This window comes from Mirounga angustirostris, unplaced genomic scaffold, assembly GCF_029215605.1.
Source record: "Mirounga angustirostris isolate CCGP_5_RB_7025 unplaced genomic scaffold, mMirAng1.0.hap1 SCAF_1, whole genome shotgun sequence".
In the NCBI taxonomy this organism is placed as follows: domain Eukaryota; kingdom Metazoa; phylum Chordata; class Mammalia; order Carnivora; family Phocidae; genus Mirounga; species Mirounga angustirostris.
Window position 1 is genome coordinate 198,377,790 of NW_026991709.1, and position 12,596 is coordinate 198,390,385.

A 12,596-nucleotide genomic window follows, 5' to 3' on the forward strand; every position below is an offset into this window, starting at 1 on the left:
ACCCGCGTTTTTCTGATGGACTGCTCGCTTCACTGTTTGTATTCGAGTGTAGTGCACATAGAAGACATACTGACGCCTATGGAGTGGTAAAGGACTGTTGTTTCCCGGCCGCTATCTGGTGGAAGAAGAATTGGGGTTTCAGGTCCCCGCGCCGGGTCGGGAATTTCTGCTTACACTCTCAGGCCGCCGCCTGGTGGCCCCCGAGCCGCAGATACCACGCCGGGCTTTCCCTTTACTCTCCGCTGCGTGGCCCACCCAGTTCTTCAGCTTCCCATTCATCGTACAAGATTGAATCGTGATTTTGTTTCTTAAATTCCACATTTGCCTTGCTACACGGTTTCTTCAAAGAGTTTAGGAAGTATGTGCCCTTATGACTGCCAGTTAACTTCTAGGACCTGTTGCCAAGCATGGTGGATAGAAAGGCACTGAGGCTCACTCAAGTTGCTGCTGCACAAGTGAAAATGCGGGTGTGAAGCCAGTGATGTTAGGGAGCATCCTGGCTGTGCAAGTCCTCCCATAACCCAAATTATTTCCATCCATACACAAGTCGTCTGTGTCTGATATGCAAGATATCTGTGTGTAACGAGCTCTCTTACTTAGTTCTTGCTTCTTGGGTATATTCGTGCATTTCTTATACATGGTTTTCAGCTTTCAGTTTAAGAGCATGTACCTAAGTCAGGCGCAAATACTAGAAAGACTCCCTCCCTCCCCCAAAAAGGAAACAAATACTAGAAAGCCCAAATTAATTTGGAGTGAAAATTAATAGCAATGACTAACAATTGTAGGATTATGAATTCTATGTATGTTGGCAACATAAAAGTCTACTAAACTTCAATGTGCTTATTTTATTCCTTTAAACTATGATACTAGCAAAGGACCTAAAGTGTATTTTCTGCAAATGAAATCTGAATTAGAAGCTCTCGTTTTGGGTTACAGGTAATAAATGCTCTCCAGCAAATAAAAGGAAACTTTCTGTAGCATTATTGCATTTGCAAAATAGAGAATTTGTTCATAGGTCAAGCTCATGGGTGTACGTACAATATATTGGAATCCTATATATTATCCTTATTTGTTCACCTGTCTTTCTCCTGCTAAAGGTAAGTTTTTGCTTGTTTGTTTTAGAGAGGGAGAGCAAGAAAGAGAGAGTGAGGGGCAGAGGGAGAGAGAATCTTAAGCAGGCTCCACGCTGGGTGGAAGCTCAGTCTCATAGCCCTGAGATCATGATCTGAGCCAAAATCAGGAGTTGGACGCTTAACTGACTGAGCCACCTGGGCACCCCAAAAGGTGAGTTTCTTTTTTTTTTTTTTTTAAAGATTTTATTTATTTATTTGCGAGAGAGAGAATGAGAGACAGAGCACGAGAGGGAAGAGGGCAGAGGGAGCAGCAGACCCCCCGCTGAGCAGGGAGCCCGATGCGGGACTCGATCCCGGGACTCCAGGATCATGACCTGAGCCGAAGGCAGTCGCTTAACCGACTGAGCCACCCAGGCGCCCAAAAGGTGAGTTTCTTAAGGGCACAGATCCAACCTTGTTTTATTTATTTTTTTATTTTTTTAAAGATTTTATTTATTTATTTGAGACAGAGAGAATGAGAGAGACAGAGAGCACATGAGGGGGGGGAGGGTCAGAGGGAGAAGCAGACTCCCTGCCGAGCAGGGAGCCGGATGCGGGACTCGATCCTGGGACTCCAGGATCATGACCTGAGCCGAAGGCAGTCGCTTAACCAACTGAGCCACCCAGGTGCCCCCCAACCTTGTTTTAAATATTACTCTATTACATAAACATTTATTGGGCTGATGATTTTATTTTTAACCAGTGGCAATTTCTCTCCAGGAAATAGAGATTTAAGAATTAAGCCAAAATGTTTAAGGATATGCATAAAAATATGTGCACATATATGTGCTTTGAAATGGTGATTCCAAATAGGAATTCCAAATAGGAAACATTTGCCGCATCCAAAATGTCCAAAAGTAAGAGTTTGTTAAATTATGGTAAAATATACAGTAAAGAAAACCATTAGCAATGATGCTGTACTAAGGTATCTATTAATAAGGAAAGGTATTTTTGATATACTCAAGTGATAAGAATAAGAAATGAAATGTGTATGATAGTACTTTTTCAAAATATATATGCATGTGAAATATATAAAGTCTCATGATTTCTGTGGTTCAGAAATCCAGACATGCCATAGTGGGAATGGTTTATCTTAACTCCTCAATGTCTGGGGCCTCAGCTGGAAGACTCGAAAGCTAGGAGCTGGAATCATGGGGAAGAATTATTTACTCATATCCAGTGGGTTTTCGTGGCTGTCAGCTGGGGGTCTAGCTGGAGCTGTTAGCCAAAAAACATACACACATGACCTCTCCACGTTGGTCTGGTTTCCAAGGACAAGTGTTTTAAGAGAAATAGAGCTAGGTGGAAGCTCTATCTCTTTTTTTAACTTAGCCTTTGAAGTTAGACAGCATTACATCTACCACATTTTATTGGTCCAAGCAGTTACAAATGTCCTCTCAGGTTCAAAGAAAGGAAATGAAGCCCCACCCTTGATAGAGGAAAACCAACATTGTATCACATTGTAAGAAAAGCATGTGGAATGGGATATATGTTGGTATGGTCATCTTTGGAAAATATAATCTGTCACATCACATATTACATATATGTATCTTATATATACAGCTTTCATCTTCACCTTTATTGGTTTTATTTTTTTTTAAGATTTTATTTATTTAACAAAGAGAGGCACAGTGAGAGAGGGAACACAAGCAGGGGGAGCGGGAGGGGGAGGAGAAGCAGGCTTCCCGCTGAGCAGGGAGCCCGATGTGGGGCACGATCCCAGGACCCTGGGACCCTGGATTAACGACTGAGCCACCCAGGCGCCCCCTTTTATTGATTTTAATTATGCAACTAATATATTGATATATTAAAGTTGTAAAAAAATTAACATAAAAGTATTGATAGCAACGTGTGAATATTCCCATTAACTCACTTCGACTCTCTTTACCCTATCTGGGGTTGTTACCGTTGTCTGATCCTTTCTATGCATTTACATGTATATTTGTATTCATAGCTATACACATACATTTTTTTTTCCATATACACACACATTTACACAAATTTTTTTTTTTTTTAAGATTTTATTTATTTGACAGAGAGAGACACAGCGAGAGAGGGAACACAAGCAGGGGGAGTGGGAGAGGGAGAAGCAGGACCCCGCCGAGCAGGGAGCCCGATGTGGGACTCGATCCCAGGACCCTGGGATCATGACCTGAGCTGAAGGCAGACGCTTAACGACTGAGCCACCCAGGCGCCCACAAATGTTTTTTTTTCTGTTAGGCTATTATAAGATGCTTCTTTTTTCACTTAGTAGAAAGTGCTATTATTATTCTCCATTCCATGAATGAGCAAACTAAGGCACAGAAAGTTCTGGTAATTCCTCAAAATTAAAAAGCTAGAAAGTGGCCAAGCTGAGATTCTAACCCTGCTGGTGTGGCTCCAGAGCCTACCCTCTCTCCACAGTGCTGGACCCTTTCTCAGTATTTCCTAATATGAATGTATTGTAATCTGTTTGACCATGCTCCCTTTGCAGGTCATCTGTTTCCAATTTTTCACAATTACAAATAATGTCGCAATAAACACCCTTGGATGTACTTCTTTTTGCACAGATGTGAACATGTTTGGGGTTCTAGTTCTAAATTTTTTTTTTTTTTAAGATTTTATTTATTTGAGAGAGAGAATGAGAGACAGAGAGCACGAGAGGGAGGAGGGTCAGAGGGAGAAGTAGACTCCCTGCCGAGCAGGGAGCCTGATGTGGGACTCCGTCCCGGGACTCCAGGATCATGACCTGAGCTGAAGGCCGTCGCTTAACCAACTGAGCCACCCAGGTGCCCTGGGTTCTAGTTCTAGAAATGAATTGATGAGTCAACTGCCCTGCTCATACTGCCAAATCACCTTTTAAAAATGCCTTTGATTCTTTGAGCCCAGCTGAAGGCCAGGCACCATGTTGTTAGATAGAATGGTGGGGGAAGGAGATCACAGTCCCTGCAGTTTAGGAGCTTTGGTCTAGTAAGAGATGAAAAAATTAGAGGAATTGTGAAATAAGTATGAAATTGCTGTGAGGAGTACCACACAGGAGAGTCACTACATCTCCATTCTCTGCTCTATCTACACTCATTCCCTAGGAATCTCATCCAGTCTCTGCCCAAGGACCTCCAACACACTGATGACTTACAGGTCTTTCTTTCTAGCCCTACCCGATTCCCTAAACACATTCAGTATATTCAGTTGTCCATTTGGAGGTCATATGGGCACTCAAATTTGAAGTACCAAACAAAACTCAATTTTATCCCCAAACTGCTCATTCCCCCAATGTGTCCCAGTTCAGTAATGCCCCTATCTCTTACTGTTTACTCAGGCCAAAAATTCACAAGTCTCCCATGACTCTTCTTTCCCTTTGCAATTCCACATTCAATCCCTAAGTGCTATACCTCCATGATATGTCCTGATTTGGCAGTTCTCCCCATCTGCTGCTCTAGTGCAAACCACCAACATGTGTCCCTGGGTGTGAGCAATTAACTAGTCTCCATGCTCCTACCCATGCTACCATATCGGTTCTAAACATTATCTAGAAAGATCTTTTTAAAGCATAAAACATGTCAATTCCCTGTTCAAAACCCTTCAAAGCTTTCAATCACAGGCTTCACCCTTATAGGCCTATAGTGGTAGGGTCTGGAGCCAGACACCCAGGGTTAGAATCCCAGTTTGGTGATTTCCTAGCTGTGTGAACTTGGGTAAGGAACTTCACCTCTCTGTGACTTAGTTTTCTCATTTGTGAAATGGGGATAATAGTAGCACCTTCCACTGAATGAAAAAGCAGAAGGATATTCACAATAGCTTTTTATTAATGAAGAAAGGGTTTGTGTAAGTGTGTGTGTGTGTGTGTGTGTGTGTGTGGCTGTAGATATAAATATATATGTGGTTGTAGGGGTGCCTGGTGGCTCGGTTAAGTGTCTGCCTTCAGCTCAGGTCATGATTCTGGGGTCCTGGGATCAAGTCCCGAGTCGGGTTCCCTGCTCAGCAGGGAGCCTGCTTCTCCCCCTGCCTGCTGCTCCCCCCTGCTTGTGCTCTCTCTCTCTCTGACAAATAAAATCTATTAAAAATATATATATATATATGTAGATGTATAGAAAAGGTCCTAGAAGGACATGTATGAAAGGACATGTACTGACCGAGCCATTCAGGCACCCTGACATGCTTTACTTTTAAAAATCCATTGGGGATGGGGCGCCTGGGTGGCTCAGTTGGTTAAGCTTCTGCTTTCAGCTCAGGTCATGATCTCAGGGTCCTGGGATGGAGCCCCATGTCGGGCTCTCTGCTCAGAGGAGAGCCTGCTTCTCCCTCTCCCTCTCCCTCTGCTGCTCCCCCTGCTTGTGCTCTCTTTGTCAAATAAAGAAATAAAATCTTTAAAAAAAAATCCACTGGGGAGATGGGGCGTCTGGGTTAAGCATCAGTTGGTTAAGCATCTGACTCTTGATTTTAGCTCAGGGTTATGAGATCGAGCCCCAAGTCAGGCTCTGTACTCATTGTAGAGTCTGCTTGAGAGTCTCTTACCTCTCCCTCTGCCCTTCTCCCTGTTCTCTCTAAATAAATAAATAAATAAAGTCTTTTTTAAAAATAAAATAAAAATTTTAAAAATCCACTGGGGAGCACTGAATTTCTAAGATTGACTTAAAGGTAGTACTGATATCCTCAATATTGACTCTTTGCATCCAAGGAATATGTCTTTACACTTGTTTTTCTTTCATGCCTTTGAATTTTTATATTTTATTCACATGGATCTTTGATTTAGTCCTGGATCTCTTATGGGTTTTCTTACTATTCTGAATAGTTTCCTTTTTTGCATGTTTTCTAATTGGTTATTTTTTTAAAGAGTTTTATTTATTTGGGGCGCCTGTGTGGCTCAGCCGTTAAACGTCTGCCTTCGGCTCAGGTCATGATCCCCGGGTCCTGGGATTGAGCCCTACATTGGGCTCCCTGCTCAGCGGGAAGCTGCTTCTCCCTCTCCTGCTCCCCCGTGTGTGTTCCCTCTCTCGCTGTGTCTCTCTCTGTCAAATAAATAAATAAAATCTTTAAAAAAATTATTTATTTATTAATTATTTATTTATTTATTTATTTATTGGAGTGGGGGAGAGCATGAGCAGGGGGAGCGGCAGAGGGAGAGCAGACTCCCCGCTGAGCAGGGAGCCTGATGTGGAGCTTGATCCCAGGACTCTGGGATCATGACCTGAGCCAAAGGCATCCACTTAACTGACTGAGCCACCCAGGCACCCCTAATTGGTTATTGTTAATGTATCGAAAAGCTATTGTTTCTGGATATTGTTCTTGTGTCTGTCTCTTAAATTTCTTCTTAGTTTCAAAGGGTCTTCAACTGATTCTTTTGAATTTTCAAAGTAAGCATTTAGATCACTTGAAAATTGTGATATTTTAGATTCTTAATTTTTATTTAAATTTTTCATTTATTCTTTCCTTGTCTTATTTCCCTCCCTCCTTTTTTCCCTCCTTCTTTTTTTCTTTCTTTCTTCCTTCCTTTCCTACTTTCTTTTTTTCCCTCCTTTCCTATTGGTCTTACTGTCTTGGCTACCATGTTCAATAAAAGGTTAAGCAGTAATCATGATCAAAAGCATACCTTTGTTCCTCTCATTAATAGGGAGGTTTCTAATATTTCACCTTAAACATTTTTGCTAAGAAAGATATAGTTACTAAGTTGCTTTTTAAAAAAAATTTTTTTTAGGTAGACTCCACACCCAACATGGGTCTCGAATTCACAACCCTGAGATCAAGAGTGCATGCTCTACTGACTGAGCTACCCAGGCACCCAGTTGTGTTTTTTTTTTTTAGATAGTTATGTTTTATCTATTACAAGGGAATTTACTTAAAATCTTAAGTGTCCAGTTTTATGTTCTTTTCCCTTTTTTAAAGGTTTATATATATATATTTTTAGTAATCTCTATACCCAACGTGGGGCTTGAACTCACAACCCAGAGATCAAGAGTCACACACTCTTCTGACTGAGCCAGCCAACTGCCCCTATGTTCTTCCCCCGCTTTTTTTTTTCCCCCGCTTTTTTTTTTTTTTAAGTTTTTCTTTATTTAAATAATCTCTACACCCAGCGTGGGGCTCGAACTCACAACCCCAAGAACAAGAGTTGCCCACTCCTCTGACTCTGAGCCAGCCAGCCACCCCCCCTTTTTTTGTTTTGTTTTTGATAAGGAATGATTGTAGGCTACTATTGCTGGTCAGACTCTCTGGAAACAAATGCTGAAATGGAGTTGGGAGAGCAAGGTATTTATTAGGGACCAACATATGTAAAGGGAAGGAGCAGGAAGCAGAATTGGGCAGAGGCAAAAGTTAAACTGTGTTGCAGGCCCAGTGAACCTGCCACTAACCCAGCAGAGAGCACTGGAATTGATGTGGGAAACAAAGGCAGGAGAAAAATTACTAAATATCCTTACTAACAGTCCATTGACAAGTCCTTGAAACAGGCAGAGTGACATTCCTCTAGGGACTCAGCTGCCTGGAGGTTGACACTTTGCTAAGGGCAAAAGACAATTGTAGCCCAACCCCCAGGATCCTGTAAGTCTACTTTTTTTTTTTTTTTAAAGATTTTATTTATTTATTTGAGAGAGAGAATGAGAGAGAGCACATGAGAGGGGGGAGGGTCAGAGGGAGAAGCAGACTCCCTGCTGAGCAGGGAGCCCGATGCGGGACTCGATCCAGGGACTCCAGGATCATGACCTGAGCCGAAGGCAGTCGCTTAACCAACTGAGCCACCCAGGCGCCCAAGTCTACTTTAACATATAAAAATTCCCTTCGAAACTTCCTTTATCTCTACCCCCCAAGATACATGTTGGCAATTATCCCCCAAGCATATGACCCACTGATACACATCTGAAGGGACTCATGACTAAGGTTTTATTAGACAGTAATAAATGACCTTTTCCCAACAATAGCTAGCCCCCTCAAGGTCCTGGAAACCTTCCTTCCAAAATTCCTTAGAGACTTAGGCTATCCCTAACCCCCTCTCAACTTGAAAGTATGTAATGGGCCACTCCTCATGACACCAATGCAGCTCTTTCTGCCCATGGGTCCTGTCCCTGTGCTTTAATAACATCACCTTTTTGCACCAAAGATGTCTCAAGAATTCTTTCTTGGCCATTGGCTCCGGATCTCACCAACATTCCAAAACTACATCATTTGGTGACCACGAAGGGACCCCTCTCACTCTAGAGAGCTTTCTTTCTGTTCTCACCTTCACTTAATAAACTATCACTTCACCCTTTTGTGTCCACGAGATTCATTCTTTGGCTCTGGGACACAAGAACCCTGCAACCCTGTAACAGAATGAACAGTTGCCTATCAGTATCTTATACCAGGTCAAACTCACCAGGCATTTATATACTTTTACAAACTTGGATTTATACACTTGCTCAATCACTGGGTGTAGGCTGTCTTGGGAAGGGTATGCCTAGAAGAGAGGCAGCTATCTGAAACTAAGGCCATTTCCTGAAGGACTGAGAGCTGGAGGCTGTCTGCTACTCTATGTTCCACAGCTGGGCAGCCAGGCCTTCCTTGAAGAAGGTTCTAGGTGGTACAACTCCATGTCTACCACAAATATTACATGGTTCTTACCATTTATTGAGATGATCATGGATTATCATCCTTACTATATTAGTGTTATGACCACGTTATGGGATTTTTAAGTAAGCTCCACAAGCAACATGGGGCTTGAACCCAAGACCCTGAGATCAAGAGTTGCACACTTCGGGCACCTGGGTGGCTCGGTTGAGAGACTGCCTTCGGCTCAGGTCATAATCCTGGAGTCCCTGAATCGAGTCCTGCATCGGGCTCCCTGCTCAGCAGGGAGTCTGCTTCTCCCTCTGACCCTTCCCCCTCTCATGTGCTCTCTCTCTCATTCTCTCTCTCAAAATAAATTTAAAAATCTTTAAAAAAAAAAAAAGTTGCACACTTCACCCACTGAGCCAGCCAGGTGCCCTGGGATTCACTGATTTTAAACCACATTTGGTCATAATACCTTATCCATTTGAAATTTTGTGGAATTGATTTGCTAATATTTTACTGTTAATATTTTTGTTATTCATGCATTAAGTGATGATAGTTTCTGGTTTCCTTTTTCTAATGTGAATGCTATCCTTGTCTGATTTTGGCATCAGGGTTATGCTAGCTTCTAAAATTTAGGAATAAGTAACAGTGAAAGCAACCACATACAGAAAACTGTTAGATATGGCCCAGGTACCATGTCTCATATGAATCTTCTGGAATTTTCATACCAGATTCTTATTTTTAATTGAACATCAATGATTATTAAGATAACTATTAGTTTCACAAGTTTTTTGCTTACCATGTTTTCCTTCTTGGATTTATTTGTTTAGCTGTAGTATATATTTTTTTAGTATATTCTTTTATCATTATCATTATAATAATTATTATTAACATATAATGTATTATTTGTTTCAGGGGTACAGGTCTGTGATTCATCAGTTTTACACAATACACAGCGCTCACCACAACACAAAACCTCCCCAGTGTCCATCACCCAGCCACTCCATCCCTCCCACCCCCCCTCCACTCCAGCAACCCTCAGTTTGTTTCCTGAGATTAAGAGTCTCTTATGGTTTATCTCCCTCTCTGGTTTCTTGTTTCATTTTTTCCTCTCTTCCCCTATGATCCTCTGCCTTGTTTCTCAAATTCCACATATCTGTGAGATCATATGATAATTGTCTTTCTCTGATTGACTTATTTCCCTTAGCATAATACCCTCTAGTTCCATCCACACCGTTGCAAATGGTAAGATTTCATTTTTGATGGCTGCATAATATTCTATTATCTATCTATCTATCTGTCTATCTATCTATCTATCTATCTACCACATCTTCTTTATCCATTCATCTGTTGATGGACAGCTGTAGTATATTCTTGAATAATTCCTTCAGAGAAGGCATGTGGGTAGCAAACTTTCCAAGTTTTTCTTTTCTTCATTGAAAGTGTGCTTGTTGCTTCCTGCCACTTGAATGGTAATTCGGCTGGGCATAAGACTGAAGGTTCAAAATTATTTTACCTCAGAAATTGGAACTTATTTTCTGTTGTTGTCTTACAGTCAGCATGGTGAATGAGAAACCCGCTATGTTTTGATTTTTATTCCTTGCTTGATAGCCTTTTTTTTTTTTTTTCACTCTGAAAGCTTTTAAGATTCTTTTCCCTGGGGCGCCTGGGTGGCTCAGTCGTTTTGCGTCTGCCTTCGGCTTGGGTCATGATCCCGGGGTCCTGGGATCGAGCCCCGCATCAGGCTCCCTGCTCCGCGGGAAGCCTGCTTCTCCCTTACCCACTCCCCCTGCTTGTGTTCCCTCTCTCGCTGTGTCTCTCTCCGTCAAATGAATAAATAAAATCTTAAAAAAAAAAAAATTCTTTTTCCTTTTGTTCTGAAAAGTTGCCACAGTACAAATAGATGTCTTTTGTTATTCATCTTGCTTGGTACTCACTGGCCCTTTTCAGTTGAAAGATGTGAGTTTCCTACGGAGATATTTTCTTCTTTATTTCTTTGATTATATCCTTCTCTCCTTACTTTGTCCTTTCCTACTGGAAATACTATTAGTAATACTATTACTCTGTCCTTTCCTACTGGAAATACTATTAGAGAGGTGGGAACCTCTGAATCTGTCCTCTGTGCCATAATTTCCCTCTCTTTTTCAGCTTGTCTTTTTTTTCACATTGCCTTTTTAAAGAGATTTATCAACTTGATCATTCAGCTTTCTAATTTTCTTTCTAGGAGTGTCCATACTTTAATTCAGCTCACCTGTGAAGTACTTTTAAATTCAAGATTTCTTGTGGGTTCTTTTTTCCTGGATGCCATTTACCTTCAGGTTGTTGAGTTTGAGATCCCTGTGGGCAGCAGGGGTGGAGCCCATGATGAGTAGAGATTGGAGAGATTTTAGCCCAGACTTAGAATCTGAGGCCAGGAAGAAAGAAAGAAGAAAAAAGGACCAAAGAAGGGACATTAGGAAGATTAGTCCATATTTGATTTCCAGAGTTTAGGAATAGGCTTCTCATCTGAGGTCCAAGGATGGCTTCGAGTTCTCATGAGACTGAAAGCACACCTGCAAATATATATGTACATTTTTCTGGGGAAGGGGTACCAGGGATTTTCCACCCTGAAAATGGCTAAGAACCACTGGTTGGACAATGTCAAGCATGTGGAAGCAACTCAGTATATGTCTCTTGCATCTGCATGTTAGGGAGTAGGAAGGAAACTATGTGCTGAAGGGAAAAGTACATGTAAAGAGGCCTGGGTCAAGGGTGGGAGGCAATTAAGTAACAGGTCTGTGTGGTAACCAGGAGAAGCTCAGTTTGCTCAGAGATGAAGATAGAGTCTAGAGAAAAACAAGGTTGAGGGAGTGCGCTACTATGAGATTATGAAAAGCCTTGACTGCCCAGAGAATACTACTTGTATTTTATTCCGGTGCAATGAGGAGCTAAGGATGATTTTTGGCAGGAAATGGCATAGTCAGATTAAATTTCATGTCAGTTTTCTATTTTTTTTTTAAAGATTTTATTTATTTATTTGCCAGAGAGAGAGAGGGAGAGTACAAGCAGGGGGAGTGGCAGGCAGAGGGAGGAGCAGGTTCCTTGCTAAGCAAGGAGCCCGATGTGGGACTCGATTCCAGGACCCTGAGATCATGACCTGAGCCGAAGGCAGACGCTTAACCATCTGAGCCACCCAGACACCCCTTCATGTCAGTTTTCTAGTTGTGGGTAAGCCTGACCAGATAAATAGGCAGGAAGACCATTTGTTTAGTGGATTATCAGTTACCCTTTGAGGATTTAATAGGACCTGGTGGGCTTAAGTAGAGTCCACATTGTGGTCTGTCATGGAGGTTACCAGCAGGGGTACTAGGAGGGCTGTTTTATATCAAAGACCATCTCTCCTAGAAGCTGCTGTGAGTGCAGGTTGACTCTAAATTAGCTTCTCTTCTGTAGCCAAAGTATTACAAGCAGTAAATGAGAGAAATAAGGTCCCATTACAAAATCCTGAATCTTGGACCTTTGCTCAGTAAAACTCCTGAGGTCAATTCAGTGATTAGCACAGAGTTTTGCAAACAGGAAGAGTTCAGTGAACATGTGGCCCTCTCCTGGTTGAAATTCCCCATAATCTATGGGAAACAAACACAAAGATGATCACTGGGGAAGAAAGTCAGGAGGAAATCTCAGGTCTCAGGAGCTGACAATCTGCTTTGCACTTGAGCTCTCTTCTAACTGCCCTTTCTTGTTCTAATGTCTGAGATTCTTGTCCTCGGCCATACTGAAGCCCTCTGAAGACAGAAAACCACTTTGTAACTTACTCAACAACAATCATCCTTTTTTTTTTTTAAAGGAGGGGGTGGAAAGATAGAGGAAGAGAATCTTCAAGCAGACTCTCCGCTGAGTGTGGAGCCCAACACGGGGCTTGATCCTATGACCCATGTGATCATGACCTGAGCTGAAAGCAAGAATCAGTTGCTTAACCGCCTGAGCCACCTAGGTGCCCCA

At 42.0% G+C, this 12,596-nt stretch overlaps 1 long non-coding RNA gene across 1 annotated transcript; it reads left to right on the forward strand.

Annotated features, from left to right (window-relative positions):
• Positions 1-81: 81 nt before the first annotated feature.
• LOC135365402 (uncharacterized) lies at positions 82-3,644 on the forward strand. The gene is made up of 2 exons (XR_010413165.1): positions 82-358; positions 1,123-3,644. It is a non-coding gene; the product is annotated as an uncharacterized LOC135365402 (long non-coding RNA).
• The last annotated feature ends 8,952 nt before the right edge of the window (positions 3,645-12,596 follow it).